At 36.1% G+C, this 20812-nt stretch overlaps 1 long non-coding RNA gene and 1 other non-coding gene across 2 annotated transcripts; one reads left to right on the top strand and one right to left on the bottom strand.

The window, feature by feature from the left end:
• The first annotated feature begins 11689 nt into the window (after nt 1-11689).
• LOC144381272 (uncharacterized) lies at nt 11690-19605 on the top strand. Its single transcript, XR_013446176.1, has 2 exons — nt 11690-11821; nt 19413-19605. It is a non-coding gene; the product is annotated as an uncharacterized LOC144381272 (long non-coding RNA).
• On the bottom strand, nt 13436-13542 carry LOC118539903 (U6 spliceosomal RNA). Its single transcript, XR_004919391.1, has one exon. It is a non-coding gene; the product is annotated as a U6 spliceosomal RNA (small nuclear RNA).
• Nucleotides 19606-20812: the final 1207 nt, after the last annotated feature.

Below are 20812 nucleotides of genomic sequence, written 5' to 3'. Positions count from 1 at the left end.
ATGGGACTCTTGCTGTAAAACCTACTTCAAGTACTCTCCTGTTGGTAAACAGGAACTCTGAATCCTAGAGCCTAGAACTGATGATGGCATGGGAAATATACATTCCCTAGTGAGTCAGTGGGAGTGATGAGAGGCAAGAGCCCCTTGGTTTCCAGGCAAAAGTAGTATTCCTGTTGGGGACCTGGCATCATATAAAATTTGTTGATTTGAAATGTATACTGCATTCTGGAGGGTGGGGCACCATATTAAAAAATTATCGCATTCAAACAGGTTGTGCCTTCAACAGGCAGCCTCCTTGCTTTATGAGACCAGTAGCTTCAGGATGGTGTAGTATATGATATGACCAGTGGATCTCATGGTCCTTACCTAAGTATAGGTAAGTGTGTACTTATACTTACACCTTCTTTGCTGTAAAGTGGGCCCTTTAGTCTGATGAGATGCTATATGTGATCACATGCCAGTGGATCATTCAGTCAACCCTCTCAGAGAGGGGTAGTCTAAGGTGTATCTGCTGAAAAGGCAAACCAATGCCCAGAATTTGTTTTTATTCTTATTAATTGCTGTCCTGCTTTTCGTACAGAACTAGCCCCATGTAAAAACAGTCCCCCTGTAAATACTGTTCCTTGACACTGTTATATCACACGCCTATATGGTGGTTCCTTTTTCAGAAACTCTTTTCTTATCTGGTAGTTGTCTTGTTTTCTGGGTTATTTTTTAACTGAGGAAGAACAGCTCACCTGCCCAAGGGACCAGCCCCTGAGGCGCCCCGCCCCTGCCCACCCACCACGTCCACCAGGCTCCAGAGGCTGTCTTATTCTTCCTTTAAGTCAGGAGTCACAAGCGACATTTTTTTTTTTTTCAATTAAGGAAAAAAAAAAAAAACCACAGCTCTACCTTTATATATGCCAGGAGTGTCCGCATCGCTGTCCATGTTCCCTCATTTGCTGCTGCTAATGACAACATGATGACTTACTCTACTATCGAAAACTATTTTTATGTAATTAATGTATGCTTTCTTGTTTATAAATGCCTGATTTAAAAAGAAAAAAAAAGATTAATAGCTGTCCCTTCCTGAGCAAAAGTGGTTCAATGTAGTCAATTTGCTATCATGTGGCTGGTTGGTCTTTTCAAGGGATGGTGCTATATTGAAGACTCAGCATTGGTCTTTGTTGTTGGCAGGTTGGGCGTTCAGTTGTGTAGTAGCTTAATGAGTCTTGGTAGGTGGGAGCTTATGCTACTACACTCATGTGTGGCCCCTATCCCTGACACCAGAGGAACTCTGTTCATGTGTCCATTGCACCAACCCTGGGATGGCCAATGACAGAGAATGTTGACATTACCTGATTGAATCATTTTGTTTATCTGACTTTTTAATGACTCTTCTGTGGTGGTTGCTTTCTGGTGGGCATTAATATGTGAAACAAGAATTTTCACACTTCATGCCCATTCACATACCTCTACTTTCTTTTTCTTTTCTTTTTTTTAAGGATTTTATTTATTTATTTGAGAGAGAGAATGAGAGAGACAGAGAGCACAGAGAGAGAAAGAGACTCCCCCACTGAGCAGGGAGCCCAATGCGGGGCTCCATCCCAGGACCCCGGGATCATGACTTGAGCCAAAGGCAGACGCTTAACCGACTGAACCACCCAGGTACCCCTACCTCTACTTTCTCTATTCCTGATACCAGTTTTTGCAGATTGGCTTCTCCAGGAAGTAGATTCTTAGATGGAATTAGTGTGTGGGAGGTTTATTAGGTATGTTTGTGGGAGCGATACCTGTAGATGGTTGTGGATTGAAGAAAGCATGATGAGGCAGAATGAAATGCTGAGCTGCTATAATGAAGTCTGAATGGAGGCCTCAGCTGACCATATTGGGGATTATAAAGCTGGAATGAGCTGGGGAGAAAGGGCTGGGACTTTATATACATAATTTGTCAGTTACTGGATATAGGACTGCTAGAATAGAGCCATGACTTTGAGCAAGCTGACTTTCTTTAGCTGTGAGAGTTCTCAGAGGGTGCTGTGGCCTAGGGCTGTCTGTCAGAATAACTAAATACTGGATAATAAATGCTCCATTTTTGGAAGGTAATCTGGATGGCACAATTCAGTGTCCACCACTATAGGAAGTTGGAGGCCTTTTTTCAATTTGTACAATCTCGGTCTCTTTTAGTCCAAGCCACATCCATAACTTGAGACAGACCTCTTTCTGGATGATGCATCTTCATAAGCTGCAGGAAAACACCATTAAGACTCTTAGTAGCCATTTGTCTAATTGAGAGTCTGCTGAGCCCCATCTTAAATCTTCTGAGATCTTAGTAAATGTTTTACAATCACATCCTTCAGTTGATCTTTACTCTGAGGCCATTTCTTTAAGAATTTTTTGCTGGAGAGATTGGGTTGAGAAACAGTTTTACATTGCAGCCCAGCAAGTCCAGGGCCCTCTATATTTCCTGTACACTGTTTGCAAACTGATTAATTCTTTCTTTGTGATCTCCCTCTTCTGGTACTTTATCATACACAGCTCAAGGGAGACAGTTGACTCTTTCAACATTCTGACTAGCTCATTAGCTGGATCCACAAGTTCATTAGCTTTCAAATTACTTCAGCTAACAGTATTGTCAATTATTCCTCCATTACTTACCATGAGTTTCCATTTTTCCAGACTCCAGTAACAATCATCCCCGCCTCTGAGGCCTGACAACAGTTTGTTTACCATTTCCCCAGCCATCCTTGCTGTGTTTCCAGCCTTTGCCCACCACATGATCCCAAATACAATGATGCATGTTTACATTTTTTAATTAAGTCAGAACCCTACTTCTAGGTACCAATTTCTGTAGCAATTATTTATTGCTACATAATAATGCACCCCAAACTTTGTGGTTTAATACAACAACCCATTTATTTACCCTTGGTTTTGCAGTTTGACTAGGTTCAGCTGGGTGGTTCTTCTGCTAGTCTTTCTTGGGGTCACTGTCTGGCTGCTCCCCTGGGAGTATGTGTGGCTTTTAACTGGTGCTGTTGGCTGAGGGCTTTTTTTAGTTTTAAGTCTTCTCCTGCAGGATAATCTGCGTTTTTTGTTTTTTTTGTTTTTTTTTTATATAGTCATTGCAAACATTAAAAAGGGTGAGAAAATAATTCTAAAAGTTGAGCCCAATGCTTAGAAGTCACATGGCATTACATTGCCACATTCTATTGGTTAAAGAAAATCAAAGGCAAGCCCTGATCCAGGAAATAGACTCCACATCTTGATGACAGAAATTTATAAGAATCTGTAGTCAAATTTGATATTTGCATTTTAAAATAGTCTTGGTTAGCTCTCTTTTGGTATCTTCTCCAGGCAGTGTCTCTAATATTCATCCATTTTTTCATTCACTTCTTTATTCACTTATTCTTTATACTTATTCTTTATGTTATATTATTTATATTATTCTTTATTCACTTACACTTATTAAATGTAAGTTTAGCAAATATTTGTAGGATATCAAATATGTATTAGGCATTGGGATGAGCATTGGAGATGCAAAGATCTATATTTTGGAAACTTAAAATTAAAACATTCTTTTAAAATTGCAAAATTTTGAGAGCTTTATTATGACTTTTTTTCTTGATTTTTAAATGTATTATCACTGTGAAAATCTTATAACTTATGGTTCAGTTGAGCCACTCAGTTGCAAACAAAAGTTATGAAAGCTGAATAAAATGTCAAGATGAACAATGCCTTTCTGTGAATGATTTTTTCTAACTTCATTTTCAGAATAGCTTGATTCCAGACCACACAAATTAATAAAGAACAAACAAAGATTTATTTTTCTCAAAAACAAAACAAGACAAAATATAGGGCTTGTTGTTTGCTTTGTTTTAAATTGAGGTTTTTTGTTTGTTTGTTTTTTGTCTTTGTTTGTTTGTTTTTAATGATTCAGAGAAACCCCTTGGATATCCAGGCATCTATCAGTGCTATATCACCAAACCTAATGGGTCATGAATAGAAGTTATGTCTCTGGATGGGGAATTCTGATCAGTCAAGAGAACTCCAGGTTCATCTCAAGTCTTTTAGTCAAGGACTACCTGACCAGCCTCCTCCCTTCCCCCAAAGTTAGTTACTTTTCCTCTAGGTTATTACAGCAACTGGTATAGCACCCTGATATGGAATATTTTGAATCATTCGCTTGACATATGTAACTTCAGTTATGATCTCAAGAGCAATGACTTATCTTTGCATTCTCTGGATCTAGCATGTACTTCATGTATTGTAGACACCTAATATCTTTGTTAAATACATGAACACATGCTATGATAGTTTGCCATATGTGAATTAAGATGAAGTTAGAAATTACTCCAATTGCTTTGTAAACTTCTAGAGTGCTGGAAATACCTGTTAAAGTCATAAAAATTCAGTTAGAAAAAACCTTTGAGTCAATCAGATCAATACTTTTTTCTTTATTATATAGCTGAGTGAAAAGACTCAGGGGGCTTAAGGGACTGCTTATGGTAACACAGGTAGTTAATTGTAGAATAAGCACAAAACCAGAGTATTGCTCACCAGTTCACTATACCGATTTGTTTTCTCATCCCAGGATCTCTGAATGTTAGGTCTCATTTTTAATTGGGCAGCATTTTCTCCAGTGTTGCCTAGAGTAACTATGAATATGCTCTTGTCAGCATGGACTTTACCACATTGATTGGCTAGCTCCTCAAATCACTGTTTTTGTTTGAGAAAAATCTGTTGTGTTCAGGGAAAGAACTCTGGTATTTCCGTGTTATATTACTCTCCCATTCTGAACTCAGTGTATTCTTGGTACATAGAAAATGCTAAATAAAGATATGTTGTCAAATTTATTCATATTCTTGAAATGTAACTATATTCTAAAAAGTCAGGAATGAAAGTGTGGAGTTGGGAAGGGACAGGCCTTATAGATGTGATTATCCATTTGGAAATGATGAGAAATAAGATTAGGATGGTAGGATATGGAGCCAGTTTATGAAGCAAATTGAACAAGGAGAAAGTTTTGGAACACTGGACACTCTGCCTATTGTAAATGGCCATAGACTGTCATGCTTTTGTGTTGGGTTAAAGAGAATTGTAAATTTTTCCCTGGGGATTGGTATGAGTCAAGCAGTATATTGCTACTGCTAAGGTTGATTTGACACATATGTAGAGAAAGAGAAGCTATGTAGAGGAAGAGAGAGATATTAACACATAGATTCACACACACACAGGATCTCATAATAATCCAAGTGTGATGAGGTCATGAAAATAAGGTCTAAAGTAGTAGTAGGAATGCAGAATAAAGCACAAATCTCCCATCTTTAGATTAATTTAACTAGTATTTTATTTTCCAGTTGCTCCACTGTTTTTCAGAATCACTTATATTTTCTTGCTTTTCTTACCCAACTTTCACTTTGAAATATTAGTCATTTCTGTGGTACTTATGAATCTATGGAGAAAACCACTATTTTAAAGTAGTGGAGGAGATATAGGAGATATACTGGAAGCTTTCATATAGGCAAAGTTCATTTTGATTTGTTTTCATTATTACTGAATTTTATTCATCTTTTCTTTCATACCAGTCATATTGGGAGACTTTCTTCGTCTTTTTTCACAGGTGTGTCAAGTTAGACAAGGTGAAAGAAGGAAAGAGTATGTACATAATGGATTTTGAAGAATAAGGGATGAGATGTGGAGCTACAGAAGCTGATGGAGGAGGACCAAAAATTATGACTATATTTTTTATTATTCACTTTTCCTTTGTCACTTTTTCCTTATTCACTTTTTCTACTCCTCCCCACCCCATTTTGGCTCAAGGGTCCTAGAGAGAGGAAGGGCCTTTATTGGTTATAGAGCATTCCTGTTTCCCCACGCACTTGGTTCAGCACTCTAGTAAGTAGGATGTGTTGTTCTTTGTGATCACATTTCTATAGGTTTTCAATCCTAGATAAGCCATTTCTTGGTGTTTGAAAGTACTTTCTCTGCTCTTAAATCTTCCATTTTTTTCTCTGTTCTCTATTACGAGCCTGGAGTTTCTGCACAACTGCCTTGTGATTTGGGCTGCATTTTTTTGCTCTCCAAGTGCATCTTTCATGAAAGTGATATATAAATGATATATTTAAGATTTTTTATTTATTTAAAAAAAGAGATCAATTGGTTTTTAAGCAGATTCTTCACTTGACAAAGGAATTAACCATTAGATTATTGTCAGCATAGAGTCTCACAGTGCAATTAAAGTATCTTATTAAAACTTCTATTTATACTCTAAGTCATCAAAACATGACAGAAGGATATATAAAGGTTGGCAACTGATTTTCGCAGTGGGGTCTCAGGTGGCAGCATCTCAATAGATCACCTCACTCAGCTTTACTGGTTCAAAAACTGATTTTGATTTATTTATCTAGAGGTGATAAGCCTCACACTCAACCAGCCTACAAGATATTGATTTCTCCACTATTTCACTGAAACTGCTCTTATTGAGGTCAACCACTAGCCCCTTCTTGACAAATCTGATGGCTAATTTCCTCTCCTTATGTTACTCATGTTCTCAGCAATATTTGACTCAGCTGATTGCTCTCTTCTTGAAACTTACTGTACTTGACTTCTAAAACATACCATCCTGGTTTCTTCAGACATTACTGGCTTTTCTTTAGCCTCCTTTGCTTGCATGGCATTCTCTGCTTGATCTATACATAGTAGAGTGTTCAGGGTTCAGTCCTTAGCCCACTGTCTTCTCTGTTTGCTCTATTTATGCAATCTAATCTAGACTCATTACTTTAAATGCTATTTATGATGATTCCCAAATTTCTATTTACATTCCTGCACTCTCTATGAGCTACAGACCTGTATATTCAACTGCCTGCTTGTTGCCTCAAATAGGATATCAAATGAGCATCTCAAATTTAACAACTCCAAAACTGAGCACTTAATTTCCACCATCCACCACACCTGCCAATTGGCTCTTACCCTTACTTTCCCCTTCTCAATAAATTCTTGATTCTTTTTTTCCCTTTCATTCCTCAAAGCTAGTTGGTCTAGCTTTGTAGCTAGACCTACAAAGAATAGGTCCTCTCAGTTCTGTCTTCAAAATATATCCCAAATTCAAGTGATCCTGTCCTATTCTCATCAACTCAGCTACCAGCTAATTCTGAGGATGTCTTGTTAGGTACATTTACATTTATGATAAATATGTCTTTTTCTATTGTTCTCTTTGACAGTATATTATGGTCTTCTTTTCTCTTTTTATATATATGTATATACATACATATTTACCTGCATGCATATATATAATAAATAAATATATGCATATGTGTATTTACACATACATGTATGTATCTATTGTTAACAGAAATTCAACTGAGTAGGGCGCCTGGGTGGCTCAGTCGTTAAGCATCTGCCTTTAGCTCAGGTCATGGTCCCAGGGTCCTGGGATCGAGCCCCGTATCAGGCTCCCTGCTCCACGGGAAGCCTGCTTCTCCCTCTCCCACTGCCCCCTGCTTGTGTTCCCTCTCTCACTATGTCTCTGTCAAATAAATAAATAAAATCTTAAAAAAAAAAAGAAATTCAACTGAGTAAATTTAAAGATCACATTGGCTTTATTCAGTGATTGATGAATCAGGCAGCATCCCATCTAAGAGTAGAAAGGAGCTCCATTGCCCTGTAGACAAGAAAAGGCTTTTAAAGGCAGAAAAAGGGCAGAAAGAAGATTATTAGTAAAGAATGCATTGTTTCAGGCAAGGTCACCTTCCCAAGGGGAATGAAAGGGCCTGTTGGGTGGATTACCTCATTAATGCTGATCAGGTCATTCCAGATTGATTGATGAAGGCTTACATTCTTGGGTGGTTGAAACTGCAATTAGATTTGGTATTAAGTCTCGGTTTGCTGACATGGAGTTTAGCAGAAGTGACTCCATTTTGGGCCTGCTGTCTCCTTTTTAACACTATGTATAACTTTTGGTCTAAATAATATTTGTCACCTTGACTAAATTTGTTAGCCCAGATTCCTTTTGTTTCATATTTACCTCATATTTAATCTTTATTTTAATCCTTTGTCTTTTTGTTTAAGGATGGTCTACTAAACAACATTTTGTTTTTTGTTTTTTTTTAAATCAATTGAGTCTCTACCAATTCAATGAATATATTTATGCTATTTGTAGGTATCATGTTATATAGTTCTGCTAGGATTTATTGCTCTGTATCATTGCATATTTTTCTACTTACTATACCTTTACCCCCACTTTTCTTGTTTTCCATTGCATAGATCACATTTATTTCTTTTGGCTTAAAGTTATATATTCTATTTTATTTTCAAGCTGGTTGCCTTTGTAATAATGCCTGTTGCCCTTAAGACTGGTACTGATGTTTATTTACCCCAACTAATTTATCTTATTAATATATACATTGTTACTTTTAATAAGACAAGCACTTTGATATACTCTTATGTCCTTTTTTTTGTCTCTCTCTCCGTGTCAATCATAGCAATATTGTCTAGAATATTAATTCTAGGTAATAAATATACTTTATCTTTTCCTGGTTTAAATTTTTTTAATTTAATTTTTAGACAAAAAGAAACTTTGCTAAGATATATAATTACTTTTACTTTTCATGCCCTTTGAGTATATACTGAATTATATTATATTATGTTCTATTATATTATTATATTATATATTATATTATATTATATTACATTATATTATATCCTACCTTCCTCCTTTTTTCCCTCCTTCCCTTTGTCTCTCTCTCTTTTTTTTTCTTTCTTGGTTTTTTTTTTTTTTTTTTGCAAGTAGTATTTAAACATGGATTTTTGGTGGCAGAACTTCTGAGCCCCATATGCCTAAAAATGTTTTTATTATACCCTCAAATTTTAATTTTGCTGTATAGAAAATTCTAGGTTCAGAGGTCTTTTCCTTCAGTGCTTTAAAAATATTACTTCATTGATTAGCATTCATTACAGGTGCCAAGATATCTGAGGACAATTAAATTTTTTTTTTTTTTAATTGTAGGTGACTAGCTTTTTACTCTGGCAACTTTTTAGAATTTTCTCTTTGAAATGCACTTCAGAAAGAGCTGTCTCACTAGGTGTCATTCCCCAACCTTGAGCTTATTGATGGAGGAGTGGAGAATATGCTACAAGTCTCTGATCAGCTCCAGCCCTATTTCAATCACAGCCTCCAGCAGGGTTTTACTTTGTCTTGACATTGTCATGCATACCTAGTCACCCAAGAGTTGGGCTATTGCTAGTTGAATTCTGCAATGAAGGGGCAAATAGTAACTATCCTAAGACAATTCTGGGGATGGGCAAGAATAAAACCTAAACATTTGCCTTCCACCTAGTTTCTCACTGCAGTGTTTTCTGCTTCTCTGCCCTAGGCTGCATCCACTATCCCCTCCAACACCTATTCAAGAGTCTTCACTCTGCATGGATGTCTCCTGCAGTTATAACTGCCATTAATACCTGGAATCTCTGTTTTCCTCTTGCTTTTGTAGTTTCTCCAAGGTTGATTCTGGTTGAGAGAGCCAGCAGGCCACGCTAATTTGCCATGTTGAAAATGTAGGTTAAATTTAATAGGGTTAAAATCCATTTTCTCTCATATAAATCTTGAATAATAGGGGTGCCTGGATGGCTCAGTTGTTAAGTGTCTGCCTTCGGCTCAGGTCATGGTCCCAGGGTCCTGGGATCGAGCCCCGCATTGGGCTCCCTGCTCGGCAGGAAGTCTGCTTCTCCCTCTCCCACTCCCCCTGCTTGTGTTCCCTCTCTAGCTATCTCTCTCTCTGTCAAAAAATAAATTAAAAATCTTAAAAAAAAAAAATCTTGAATAATTGCAGTCATTCTTTTTTTCTTTTGTAGTCATTTTTTTAAAAAAAACCCAAAACAAAAAATAACAGGGAGACTTTTTTATGCTTTTGTCTTTGACCTAGGAAATAGTTCACCAAAAAACTCAGTGAAACTTAAAAAGCATAGAAAAAAATAATTTACCAGTCTGTGAAACACTCCTTCCTCTCTGTTTCCTCACTTTTAGGAAGACAAGTGTAAGTCTTATTCAATCATTGTAACTTTCTATACATATTAGATATAGTATAGAAAACCAGGTTTAATGTTTCACGCTGCCACATTCTAACTGTTAAATTTTGGACAGATTCTTTAAACTCCTAGAACTGGAATATCTTATCTACAAGTTGAAAGGGTTGGAGTTCATGACTGATTTTTGTCCCTTTATTTCTTTTTTTTTTTCAGCTTTATCAAGATATAATTTACAACTAAAATTGCAAGATATTTAAAGTGTACAACATGATTTAATATATGTATACACTGTGAAAGAATTCTCCCCATTGAGTTAGTTCACACATCCATCATCTCACATATTTGCTTTTTTTTTTTTTTTTGGTGAGAACATTTAAGTTCTACTTTCTTAGCAAGTTACAATTATACAATACAGTGTTAACAACTATAGTCACCATGTTATCCATTAGATTCTCAGATTTTATTTGTCTTATAACTGAAAGTTTGTACCCTTCACCAACCTCTCCCTATTTTCTCTATCTCCCAGCCAACCATCAATCAACTCTGTTTCTGAGTTTGCCTTTTGTCTTTCTCTTTCTGGCTTATTTCACTTAGCATAATGCCCTCCATGTTTATCCATGTTGTGGCAAATGGCAGGGTTTCCTTCTTTTTTAAGGCTGAATTTTATCTGTATCTATATCTATAATCTATATCTCACATCTTCTTTATCTATCCATCCATTCATCCACTGACAGACACTTAAGTTGTTTCCATATCTTGGCTATTGTGAATAATGCTGCAGTGAACATGGGAGTGCAGATATTTTTTTCAAGATTATGATTTTATTTCCTTTGGATATATATTTCAGAAGTGGAATTGCTGGATCATATGGTAGTTCTATTTTTATCTTTTTGAGGAACCTCCATACTGTCTTCCATAGTGACCGCACCAGTTTACATTCCCACCAACAGTGCATGCTGGTTCCCTTTTCTCCACATCCTTGCCAGCATTTGTTATCTCTTGTGTTTTTGTTAATAGCCATTCTAACAGCTGTGAGGTGATATCTCATTGTGGTTTTGATTTGCATTTCCCTAATGGTTAGTGATGTTGAGCACCTTTCATGAGCCTGTTGGCCATTTGTATGTTTTCTCTGGAAAATGTCTGTTAAGGTTCTTTGCCCATTTTTAAAATTAGGTTATTTGTTTTTCTGCTATTGAGTTGTATGAGTTTCTTATATATTTTGGATATTAACCCCTTATTGGATAGGTGGTTCGCCAGCATTTTCTTCCATTCCATAGTTTGTCTTTTTATTTTGCTGATAATTTCCTTTGCTATGCAGAAGCTTTTTGGTTTGATGTATGTATGACTACTTGTTTATTTTTGCTTTCTTTGCCTTTGTTTTTAGCATTAAATCAAAAAAAATCATTGTGAAGACCAGTGTCAAGAAGCTTACTCCTCATGTTTTCTTCTAGAAGTCTTTTGGTTTCAGGTCTTAAATTCAAGTCTTTAATCCATTTTGAGTTTATTTTTGTGTATGGTATAAGAGAGAGACTCAGTTTTATTCTTCTGCATGTGGCTATCCAGTCTTCCCACCACCATTTATTAATTTCCCCATTGTATATTCTTAGCTCCTTTGTCATAAGTTAATTGACCATCTACACATGTGTTTTATTCTGGGCTCTCTATTCTTTTCCATTAGGTTCCTTTCTACTTTGTGATTTTACGACGGTGATTATATGGAGTTTTCAATAATTTATTTTATTCCTAAAAATTCTTACTGTTGTGAAATCCTTGTCTACCACTGATGAACAGTTTTATAAAATTCTGCAGATAAATAGTAAGTATGTGGTATGAAAAAAGCAAATTATTAGCCTCTAGGATTAGCAGTTGGCATGTATGTTCACGTTACAGTAGTGGCCCACCACTTCAAGTGTCCATGGGAATGAATTGTAGAGAGTTTGAAAAAAAAGTACAAATGTATTTGTGAAATATATTGCTGCTAGGCTATATTTTAAATAATTAAATCAGATTCTCTGGACATGGGGACAAGGCCTAGATATTTTTTAAAAACTAGATTTTTCTAATTTGCAGGGAAAGTTGAGAGTAATTAAAAGCTAATAGGCTAAAGGTAATTGAAGAGGCAAAAGTGAAAGAGATTCAGTTTGAACAGTTCAATTTGAACGGTTTTGAAAAAGTTCAAAATATAAATGACAATTTTAAAGTAATATACAACAAATTTAATAACTCAACTGAATTCTGGAAATACATAATTTGAAAAAATTAAAAAGAAAATTACTGCTAAAGCACAAATTAAAACTCCTTTTCCAGTTCAAGTTTGTGAAATACATATTGGATATTGGATATTGGATATTGGATATAATACACATAGTGTTTTTTGCTTCTCTTTGGACTGTTTGGGAGTCAAATGAAAATCCCTGTTAAGTTTCAGGCATTTTCTCATTTGATTTCTGAAATTGTTTTATTTTTAAAGATAAGTATGTATGAAAAGAAAGCTTCAGAAGGCAAAATGATTATTTCACTAAAGCATATATAAGAAGTACTCATTATCTAAGGGTAAGGAATAATTGATAAGTGGTGTATTCATTTCCTAGGATTGCTCAAACAGTTCACCACAAATTTGGTGTCTTAAAACAAGAAGAATTTATTCTCTCACAATTCTGGAGGGCAGGTGTCAGCAGAGCTGTCCTCCCACCAAAGGCTCTAGGGGGGAATTCCTCTTTGCTCTTCTAGTTTGGAGTGGTTCCTGGCATTTCTTGGCTTGTGGCAGCATAATTCCAATCTAAGCCTCTATCTTCACATGGCTTTCCTTTCATGTATCCCTAGGTGGTTTTTTTTTTTGTCTTTTATAAGGAGGCTAACTGAATTCAGGGTCCACCCAAATTCAGTATGCTCTCATCTGGATCCCTACCCTAATTACATCTGCAAAGACTCTATTTCCAAATAAAATCATATTCTGAGGTTCTGGTGGACATTAACCTTTAGGGGTACTGTTCAACCTACCATACCAGGTAAACACCATCTATGATGAATCTGTTAAATATGGAGACCAAATTTTTATAGTAAATAGTGTGTGTGTGTGTGTGTGTGTGTGTGTGTTATGGGAAGAATTCTTTAATACAAATTAATAAAAAATAAATTAATACAATAAAAAATAAAAATTAATAAAGAATTAGTTCTTTAATTAGAATTTCTCTGAAATGTGAAACTAAAAAAAACCCCTACATTATATTGGCTATAATTGCATCTATGTATGAATTATTAGTGTTTACATATATACACTTTATATATATATATACACATACATACATACAGATACAACACCATTTGCTTCATGGTTTTGTTCTCCAGAAGAATCATAAGAAGGCTCATATTTTCAAAAGCATCTGTAAACTTCATTTATTTTCCAAGAGGTCTTTTTAAATCTTTTTTTTTTAACATGGAATATTTCATGAATTCGCACGTCATCCTTGTGCAGGGGCCATGCTAATTTTCTCTGTATCATTCCAATTTTCGTATATGTGTTGCTGAAGCAAGCACTTAAAATCTTTTTTTTTTTTTTAAGATTTATTTATTTTTTAGAGAGAGAGAGCACAAGTGGGAGGGGCAGAGGGAAAGGGAGAGAATCTCAAGTGGACTCCAGGATGAGCACAGAGCCTGAGATCATGACCTGAGCCAGAACCAAGGGTTGGAGGCTTAACTGACTGTGCCACCCAGGAGCCCCAAAATCTTTTTATATTCACACGCCACACACACATATACCACAGACACCAAACAAACATCTTGTACCAGATAGGCAGACACACACACACACACACTCACCCCCCCACATTTATACCACACTAGACATACACCACACATATAGCCCACAGTCCAGGGGGCAAAGTAGACATTTAAACAAATAAGGATAGTGCAGTGTGATTCATGATTGTGAGAAATGTTCATGCTGGTAACATAGAGGAGGAAGTAATGAATGATTTAGGAAAAGTGGTGTCGGGAAAGGCTTCACTGAGGAAGTGAAGTACAAACTAATCCTGAAAATTGAGTAGGAATTCATCATTTAAAAAAGTTAAATTATGGAGATAACATTTCTACTCTAGGAAATGCTGTTAGAACCTAGGAATTAGGGCAATATCAAGACAAGCCACTCTAAGATATGATTGAAATGAGCAGCTAAGGAGACTTAGTGATAAGATGCTTATGTCCTATTAACTGTTTTTATGTCTTAAAATTCTACCACAAACAGAATAAGAAAATAAATAGCTATGTACTGGGGCGCCTGGGTGGCTCAGTCGGTTAAGCGTCTGCCTTCGGCTCAGGTCATGATCCCAGGGTCCTGGGATCAAGCCCCACATTGGACTCTCTTTCGGACTCCCTGCTCGGTGGGGAGCCTGCTTCTCCCTCTCCCTCTACCCCCCCACCCCACCCTGCTTGTGATCTCTCTCTCTCTCTCTGTGTCAAATAAATAAATAAAATTCTTTAAAAAATAAATAGCTATGTACTAACAAAATAGGATATAATTTAGGAGCTACAATACTATAGAGAAAGGAAAGATTAGTGTGGTGTGGAATGTTCTGAAAGTCTTTAAGAGAAATGAAGTTTGAAACTCAGCCTCGATGATGAAGAAGAATTGGAGAGATGGGGAGAGAGGAGGTTGATGACAACAATACCATGGGTGCCCTGGAAGGAAAGAATGTCAAGAGGAAGAAATGATTAATGTCTTGGAACCCAAGTAAGATAAGATTGAAAGGAGACCAGGACGCCTGGCTGGCTCAGTTAGTAGAGCATGCAACTCTCAATCTCCGGTCATGAGTTCAAGTCCCATGCTGGGCATTGAGCCTACTTAGGGGGAAAAAAAAAAGAAGACCAACCACTAGAAGGGCCTTGGTGATATTCCAAGAACAGGCTTGGGTTCTCAGAATAAGTGAATTTGTATTGGGTTAAGGAGTGAATGGTGTTTGGTTTTGGGTGGCAAATGAATGCTCAGAGACTGAGTATGCCTTTGCCAGAAATTTATTTAAACACAGGTTCACTGCAGGAATTCCACAAGCCAATAGCTTATAGGATAATGTCTCTTAATAAGCTTGTAAAGATATAACATGCTCCAAAGACATGATATATTCACTGTTGCTCCAGGCAAGTGGAGATGAAAGGAAAAAAGTCAAAATTAGGCTGAAGTATATACCTTTATAGGAGTTGATACTTAGGAGTGAAGGCTTAACCAGGGGAGAAATGCCAGCTGCCAGCACAAAAATAAAAGTCCTCTGTTGCTAAAGCATGTTGCTAGGGATCACCGGGGCTGGTATTGACAGGCCACTGGGGCTCCTTTGCAGGTGCCACTTCACTTTTCACCGCTGCTGGTAGGAGTTGCCTTTACTGTGGCAGAGCTAACATCCCCAAAGTCTTTGGAGAGCTTTTTAGATCAGCAGAGAGTCTCCTTGCCCAGACAGAACATTCTCAGATAATCCTTATAAACTTTGGGTGTTTATAGTGTAAATATCCCCCTGCCATAGTTGTTTCTTCATGTTTTTCGATAAGCCCCAGTGGGGCACGTCGGCAGCTGAGCTACTGAGTTCTTATTGGTGAGAACAGTCTTTGTCATAATCAAATGGATTAAAAAACTTCAGGTAGTTCATAAACAAGTGGATTTGAAATCATATCAAACCAATACACAACAGGTAGGAAATAAACAAATATGTAAAGAGATACTGTGTGTCCTTTGATGTCTTAGATTGTTTAGTAAGGAGCCAGTGGTTTTAAGTGCTAGATTAAGGAATTATCAGTGGCTGAAGAATTAAAGGAAAACAGTTGATAGGGAATTTGAGCTACTTGGAGGTACTGGTGGGTCTATATCAGTGACTTTCAAAGTTTTCTGACTGTATCTTCAGTAAAAAATAAATTTTATGTTGTGATCAATAATAGGCACAAACATGCATAACTGAAACAGAAGTTTCAAATGTCAATACTACTTCCCTACTACAAGGGAAACACTTCTTTTTAATATTTTTATTTTTTATTTTTTTAAATTTCATTTTTAATAATGAAAATCAGGACTTCTGTTATGCAGTGCACTTCAGCTTTGGACTGTCGATCTGAGTTTTGGCTGTCTAAGATTGGTTTTTGACTGTGAGAAGGATTATATATTTTAAAAACATTTGTATTTTATATATTGTAATAATATTCTAACTATTCCTAAAATTTCTTGTTTAACTTACAATTTACTTATTCAATTTATGTAAAATAAAATAACCATATTTTGGAAGACTTTGATTTATGATCATTTAATCCAATTGAAAAGATTAAACTTGCTTGAACAATAAATCTCATTTACAAGTTTAATTACACATTATGAAACATTTATTTTTTTTTTTTAAGATTTTGTTTATTTGACAGAGAGAGAGAGCACAAGCAGGGGGAGCGGCAGAGGGAGGGGGAGAAGCAGACTCCCCGCTGAGCAGGGAGCCCTGGGATCATGACCTGAGCCAAAGGCAGTTGCTTAACCTCTTGACCCACCCAGGTGCCCCTATTATGAAACATTTAAATTGCATTTAATAAATTTAATATGTTTGATTTTCCTTTTAAGTACTTCAAATGCTTGACTAGGCAAGCAATGACTTTATTAAGCAACACTCCTTTAAAGTACTTAACTCTTTTAAATGTGATTAATTAACCCTAGAAATGAAGTAAATTTCAGGTTCTTCTAAACATGTTCAGGATGTGAAAAAAAATTACTCCTAAAATTAGTCAGGAGCAAGGTAGTCTACTAACCTTTTTGGAAAGTAACATTTCTGATGAAATGTTTAAACAATTTTACTAATAGATTTAAGAGCCTCTTCTGGGAAACCCCTCCTGATTGTCAATCATGGAAGGACCCTAACAACTTTTAACCAGTCTTACAAGGAGTTTAATGATCTTTAATGAGGTCTTCTATATCTAGTCTTGCAATGAGTATCTAACTCCTCTTTTTTAAAAAAATTTAATCCTATGAAATATCACTAATAGGACACAAATCTTTGAAATGGTTCTTTCAGAAAGCCCTTCCTCATAGCAAGTTTGAAATAAAATTCAAAATAAAATAATTTGTAACATGCTTATGTTGAAGGATAATTTTTTAAAAGAGGCAATATCATGGATCTTGTACAAATATAAATATGTGTCAGGTATTTTATTTAATTAATAATAAGGAAGGCAGTAATATGTAAAACAGAAATTAGAGGCAATCAGGGACTGTGAAATGAATTTGCTAATAGCTACAAATAGGTTCTTCTTTGGAATGGGGGTGATGGTGGTGAAATTGATTGTACTTCTGTGGGACAAAATTCATTTGCATCTCTATGGATAAGAATCATTTATATGCTATCATTTTTTAATAATTTGCAGAGCTGTATAACAGCTTAGTTAGAGATAAAGAAAGGGGCAGACGTCCAGATAACCTGGAGGTATACACTAGACAATGCTTAGTGTTCCTTTGAAAGGACACTCATTAATCTACCCTTGCCCATTTCAATGTCTTTCACAATTTTCCCCATAATTTCCCCACCTGATGATCATAATAATATTAAAGATTATTCACACACACACACACACACACACACACACACACACACAGGGCTGGTCTCATTTGGTTTAGTCTAATTTTTTACATAGGTGCAGCAGAGTGTTAATATATGTCTCCTTGAATTGGCTTTACAAATCTAGAGTCATACTTCATATATCCAGAAAACAGAACCTTGTTACAAGACAATATTCCAAATAATTACAATAACATTTCCCACATTAATTTGCTCAGTTCTATGTATTCTTGTTCCACTGGATCTTAGATTAGGAATCTGCTTTCTTAAAGCCTTCTGTTTCATGGAAAAAAATCCTGAAAATCAGTTCACTGGTAGTTGTCTACACAATATCAGTTCAGAAACCCATACCCCAAAGTCAATTATTTGAAGTGCCAATGGTTTAACGTAACGGTCTTTTTTCCATGAGGCTCTGAGACTCTCTTTTGTTAAAGAAGACCTATGGCTTTGTTCTTTGGGTTTTTCTCCTTAACTAATCCGAGGTGTAATAAAGTCAACATAAAGCACAGAAAATTATTTTAATAAGAGACCTAAGTCTAGCACATTTATTAAAGTATTAAAAATTCAACTTCCTTATTTTTTCAGAATTTTAGAAATATTTGATTTATATAAGTGCCCATTTATCTCTATAAGCTAATCAGAATAGATATCCTTTAAGAGACCTCATAATTAATTAATATGCTCCAGAGACAGGAAAATATTTTGCACTCTCTCAATGAAGAGTGAAACCCTTTGAACTTAAGTTAAACTCGCATACCTTTCAACTTAAAAATCAGAAATCTGAAATCAATTATACATTTTCTATTAGAATCACAAAACTAATTTGTTATATTCTCCAATGTGCCAATTCTTTTAAACATTACAAGAACTTTAAGTTACAAAAAGTATTCATAATCAAGAGTATTAATATTATGGATTGATCTACTTCTTAATTCCTTTACTCTAAAACTATCCTGGGGGTTAAGAAGATACTTCCCACTGAAGGAACAATTTTGTCATTTCAAACAAGTTGAGGTTATATCAACAATTCACTTCCATGCTATTGTGACTATTTCAATCCAGACATTGAGGCTACAACATGGGATCTGCTTTTGTAGATGTGTGGGTGTTTCTTCCTTAGCAACAGATAATGTTATAATTTCTATGAGCATAGAGTCCTTCAAGTCCATGCACCTTAGATGGCTCTGGTTTTACAACCTATTATTTTTAGGATAAAATTATACCCTTGGTAAATTCTTTCTTTTCATTTGACAAGAGAAAAGTCTGTATCCCTACCAAGGCTGCAGTAAACTTTTTTTATCTTTTTTTTTTAAAGATTTTATTTATTTGACAGAGAGAGACACAGTGGGAAAGGGAACACAAGCAGGGGGAGTGGGAGAGAGAGAAGCAGGCTTCCCGCTGAGCAGGGAGCCCTATGCGGGACTCGATCCCAGGCCCTTGGGACCATGACCTGAGCCGAAGGCAGATGCTTAATGACTGAGCCACCCAGGTGCCCCAACTTTTTTATATCTTGATGATATTCTGCATTTCTTGGACTATCCTATAATACTTTAATGTATTTAAGTTACCTTGTAAGACATCTTATTGACATTCCCTTGGAGCTTCATTACCTCTCATACCTTTTACTAAGATAATTCTCAAGTCATTCAACGATATTTCAAACTTGCATACCTTGGACATCTTTGTTCTTAGAGAAAGAAAATCAAACACCGAATCCAACCCAACCAACCCAACCAACCCAAACAACAAAAAATAGCAACAAAAACTGATGACAAGCATATATTGTTAAATGAGAATGTCTTTTGAGGGACTTATCTCTTTCTCCAATCTGCTTTTCAGAAGACCTGCACAAGAAGACTTGTTAAACTAGCTATGAAGAGGATAAAATATTCAGAGTATTATTATGCAGAGAAGAATTACAGTGCTTCTATATATTACTAACATTACCAACAGATTCTGCTGAATATGACATCTATTCCAAACATGATAGAGCTTCTAAATGAGAAAATGCTGAATAAAAACATGTTATGTATACCTGGATCTGTACCTTTATCTGACATTCTTATTTTCCACTCTCTCTATTCAATCAGAAAACACCCTCTGCTCTATATAGGCACATTTTCTTCATGTTCCTCAAACATGTTAAGTTTATTCTAGCTCCATTCCCACCTCCGCCCATTCTCTTAGGATGCTCTCCTTACCCAGAATGCCTTAAAAATTCCTCAGCTTTTCTAAGCTCTACCATCTTTTCAGGATCAGCTTGAGCTCTCCCCTCCCCATTTGAGGTTTTTGGGGTTATTCTAGTCCTCAGTGACTTCTCTTTCTCTGACATTTTATGGCATAGATCATCTGCTTCAACCAAGTTAGCACTAGTATTAAGAATGTTTATTTCCATTTCCCTGAGTGAAATTTCTTTAGGCAAAGAACCTGGCATATCATTAGGACTGATTACCAATAGGGCTTAGCACAGTGCTGAGGACATAGAAGGATCTTAAAGGAGATCAATTACAGTCAAGATTCCTTAGGGCGGTGACTTTTATCATTTTATTTCTAGCACCTAGCACTGGCCTTAACACTCATTAAGTGTTAATTGAATGAAACAAATTATTCTCAGTAAATACTTTCTAATCTAAAGATTGTTCTATGCAGTTTTAAGTAAAAACATAAAGTGATGTTGAAACAGTTTGCTTTTCATATTGTGGATGGATAGAACTAGAAGACAATTTTGTTTTGTTTCTTTTTTTTAAATTTAATTTTATAATGTTATGTTAGTCACCATACATTACATCATTAGTTTTTGATGTAGTGTTCCATGATTCATTGTTTGCCTATAACACCCAGTGCTCCATGCAATACGTGCCCTCCTTAATACCCAACCCGGGCTAACCCATCCCCCCACCCCCCTCCCCTCTAAAACCCTCAGTTTGTTTCTCAGAGTCCATAGTCTCTCATGGTTCGTCTCCCCCTCTGATTCCCCCCTAGAAGACAATTTTCTTAATAATTAGTGATAACCAGAAGTTAATGTTACTGTGAGCTGTTGAACAAACATGAAATTACTGTGCATTTGTCAGCTGATATCTTTAACACATTCTAACCTATAGAAATATACCTGGCTTGCTATGGCAACAAAATATTTTGTTTTTTCCCCTACACCCAATAATTTTATTCTGGCCACAATCCGATGCACTTGATTTATTCAGACTTGAAATATTTCCTCAGTAAAGCTAAACTTGAACCAG

This window comes from Halichoerus grypus, chromosome 3, assembly GCF_964656455.1.
Source record: "Halichoerus grypus chromosome 3, mHalGry1.hap1.1, whole genome shotgun sequence".
NCBI classification, from domain to species: domain Eukaryota; kingdom Metazoa; phylum Chordata; class Mammalia; order Carnivora; family Phocidae; genus Halichoerus; species Halichoerus grypus.
This window is presented reverse-complemented; position numbering and strand designations above follow the sequence as displayed.